At 33.0% G+C, this 4,352-nt stretch overlaps 1 protein-coding gene across 1 annotated transcript in view; it reads left to right on the top strand.

The window, feature by feature from the left end:
- LOC106876364 (uncharacterized) overlaps positions 1-4,352 on the top strand; it is a 77,733-nt gene that overhangs the window by 28,417 nt on the left and 44,964 nt on the right. The window lies entirely within an intron of this gene.

Raw genomic sequence — 4,352 nt, 5'->3', positions numbered from 1 at the left:
TATATATATATATATATATATATATATATATATATATATATATGTATGTATAGCATTAAATATATTTTAAAATATATGGGTTGTTTACAGAGTGCTCATAGAGAGCCAAGGCGAAAAAATATAGAGTAGAGACAATTAAAAACACAAAGTTTAGGCAGTTAAACATATTTCCGAATGCATAAATGAAATCATTCAACCAAAGTAGTTGAAGCATATATATTTATACACATCAGCATAAATCATGCATGTACAAGGCATAAAGATTCTCCAAGGGTATAAAGAATATAAAACCAAACATACAGAAAGATATAGAAGATATATAAAAATATAAAATTACTTATAAATAAAAATTACATGTAATGAGTTCCGTGTGATAAATATGGGAGATGCAAAATGAAGGAAAGGTTGATAAATATAGGAATAAAAACATCAATTTTAAGAAGACAAACTGCCTAAATCTTCTAAAAGTCACTTATACATATAAATTATAAGATAGAAATTACAAGATAAAAGATGTTCGAGGTCAAAGTTCTAAAACAAGTGAGGGCTAAATAGAAAAATAAAAAGGATCCAAAATTGGATGCATGTATGTATGTGTGTATATATATATATTCAGAAACTTTCTGCAGTAAAGAAACATTTTACTCAAATGGTTCTGAGGAGGCTATAAGATGTTGCACTTGCATTCAATTCTGGGGCTAGTGACATATGGTAGAAACAGCTGTAAGCTATATATATATATATAACAATTTTCTTGCAGTTTTCATCAACTTAATCCACTTACAAGGCTTTGATTGGCCTGAGGCTATAGTGGAGGACACTTGACCAAGGTGTCATGCAGTGGAACAGCAATTAGTTTCTGATTACCAGCTCACTTTATAATACACAAAATGAAACATCTGATCGATGTGGCAATGTTTACCTGTAATTACTTGTTAATTACAGGTTGTTATATTCTAAAATGACTAGTCTAGAACAGGTTTAAAATAGCTCACCAGGTTGAAGGCTGATCACCAGTAACAACAATAAGCCAATGAGGTAGTTGCAACATAGTCATTTTTGAACCTATTAGTATTCAGATTTCTCTGTCAAATGTAATGTGTTTATTCACATTGAATTGAATTAGTCATGCATTAGCTTTGAGATTTCAGTGATGTGATTGTTTATTTTTTAGAATAATAATGTAGAGTAAGTGTGAGAGGCCAGATCTGGCAAGTTTGAATATGATAAAACAGGTAGATTATTTTGGATATGGTCAGTTAAATGCTAATGGGTTAAGTTACTAGAAGTAATGGCACCTTAAAAATGGAAGATCATATTGTCTTAGAAATTGTGTGTCTGAATATCAGATGGAATGTTTATGGATGAAATTCCTCTTATTGTAAACCTGTTCATTTAAGGTCGATTTTAGACTGAACAAAAACAGCAAAACATTTACTAAGTTTTACTGCATACATAAATTTATCCTTTTGTTATCATATTTCTGTTAAATTACTCTAAATTTATTTCAATAATTTTGAAAATAATGAAGTATTTAGTAAAATAACTTTGTCATTATCAAGATGATGTTTAGAACATAAAAACTTCCATCAAATTTTAATGTAGTATTAATTTAGATCATTTTAAAATGGAAAGTTTGTATCATAATATCAGGAGTGGTCTCAGGCAGATTGGTATCGAAAGGGATAAACTATGTTTTTCAATTCGTAACTGCATATATGCAGTTAAACAGAAGTTATACTAACATTATCTAAGCAAAATCTCAGTCTCATGAATATTTAATTCACCATGCTGTCTGTAAAATTGAACTTGAGGATATTACTAGCACACAGTCATTTTGTCTTTTCTTTTTCCGGAGTTTTGTTTTGAAGAGGAGGTTTTTTCCTCTTTCTCAAAGACTGTCATTACTTTTGAGACAGTACTTCTTGATACACCAAACATTTAGGCTGTTTTCGTTACACTAGCGCCTGCCATACGAGCACCAAAAATTTGACCTCTTTGAAAGTCTGATAGATCTGTCATTTTAATGAATTTTCATTACTTTTTTCTGATGATATCTGAAAAGAAACAGCAATTTTAGCAAAAACATTTTAAGTAACACTAATAATAAATTAAAAAAACAAGAATAAACAAGCTTTTGAGAGTTTTATAGATATTTTGAAATTATGATGCTAGGTGTTTCCATTATTTTGTCCAAACCCTGTATATGTAAATGTGTGTGTGTGTATATATTTTTATTGATATTTAGCAGAAGTAACAGAGAGACTCAAATTTGGTAACTGCCAACATACAAAACTCTCAGACCTTGCATCACTCTGTTATTTCTGTTAAATATCAATAAAAATATACATAAACTCATATTTTGAATTCTATATTTCCTGTTTGCATCACCATACCTGTATGTGGTAATACAGCATAACTGCAGCCACATGACTGAAATGAGTAAAAGAGTAAAAGAATATATATACATATCATCATCATTATCACCAACATTTGACACTTGTTTCCCATGCTGTCATGGGCTGGACGGCTTGATAGGAACTGGTGTGGCCAGAGGTAGCACCAGAGGTTTCATAGTCTGTTTTGGCTTCATTTCTATGACTGGATGCCCTTCCTAATGCCAGCCACTTTACAGAGTGTACTGGGTGCTTTTTACATGGCACCATATATATATATATACCAGAGTAAGCACAAAAATGCGAAACAAAGTGGAAAAAATTGTCCGACGAATGGGAACATGAAACTCAGAGTAACAGTCTTTGTGATATTTTTGCTGCTTTTTAATAAAGTATATATATATATATATATATATATATATATATATATATATACATATATGTATGTATCGAGCGAGATCGTTGCCAGTGTGCCTGGACTGGCTCTTGTGCGGGTGGCACATAAAATACACCATTTTCAGCGTGGCCGTTGCCAGTACCGCCTGACTGGCCTTCGTGCGGGTAACACGTAAAAGCACCCACTGCACTCTCTGAGTGGTTGGCGTTAGGAAGGGCATCCAGCTGTAGAAACTCTGCCAAATCAGATTGGAGCCTGGTGTTGCCATCCGGTTTCACCAGTCCTCAGTCAAATCGTCCAACCCATGCTAGCATGGAAAGCGGACGTTAAACGATGATGATGATGATGATGATGATGTATATCACTCTGTATATTGTAAGATGCATGTATTATTAAAAGCTGGAAAACTATGGTGTTCATTTTGAGAAAGTGTATAGTGTTACAATGCCACAGAAGCGTATCAGTAGCAGGTATAAAGCATTGATGGGTCCCTTTTCAATTTCTGTCTACCAAATCCATTTGCAATGCTTTAGTCATCCTGGAGCTATAGTACAAAACACTTGCCCAAGGACTGGACCTGAAACCCAGTATTTGAGAAGTGAACTTCTTAACCACACATCCACACCAGTACTCATTACAGTTGTGAAAATAACCTGAAAATACCTTGTGTTGCTTGGTATGCAAGTTTGATCTCAGTCAATTACTTTAACAGTGTTTAAGCAATTTTAACTCATAAAACAGTTTCTGATTTAGACACAAGGCCAACAATATTAATGGAAAGGGGATTAGCTGATACCACCAAACCAAATAACTGATGCATGAAAGCATTTAAAATCATGCCAAAATCTGTAGTACCATCAACAAATCTGCAACTTTGTTCTACATACATATGTTAATAGTAATTAAGTTAGATACTGTCACCATTGTCTGAGAAGTGAATGCAAACACCATTGACGACTAAACAGAAAAGCAAGATTTTACAGCTTCTCGATTGTGGTGAAAATGCATCAGGAGATTGTACAAGTATACCATCTTTTATCTATTGAATGTCATAGAGACTGAGTAAACATGCATTGATTTGATTCTTCTTCTTTCTTTTTTTTTTTTGGACATGATTATTTTATACTATGTGTTTCATTTTTTAAGATCAGTTATCTGATCATAGAACTCCCCAGTCTCAGCAGTTTCCAAATGCACTAACTATAGTTACTAATATGTATCCATCTATTGATCTATCTCTCTGTCTGTCTATCCATCCATTCATCTCTCTGTCCATCAGTCTGTTTATCTGCCTGTGTATCTGTCTGTTTGTCTGTCTTTAGACATATAAACCTAAGAGTATTATACTATATGCGTACCTAAATGTAGCAAAATATATGTGAGGTACTGAAAAGTTCCTGGCTTTAAGGATATCATGAAAGGCCTGGCTGGAGGCCCAACCTTCCAAGTGTGTGAATCTGAAAGGGGAATATGTTGAATAAAACCAAAATGCCGCAGTGTACCTATATGTTGTGATCCTGAATTGGGCATATATATATATATATATATATATATATATA

Source organism: Octopus bimaculoides, chromosome 4 (genome assembly GCF_001194135.2).
Source record: "Octopus bimaculoides isolate UCB-OBI-ISO-001 chromosome 4, ASM119413v2, whole genome shotgun sequence".
In the NCBI taxonomy this organism is placed as follows: Eukaryota; Metazoa; Mollusca; class Cephalopoda; order Octopoda; family Octopodidae; genus Octopus; species Octopus bimaculoides.
This window is presented reverse-complemented; position numbering and strand designations above follow the sequence as displayed.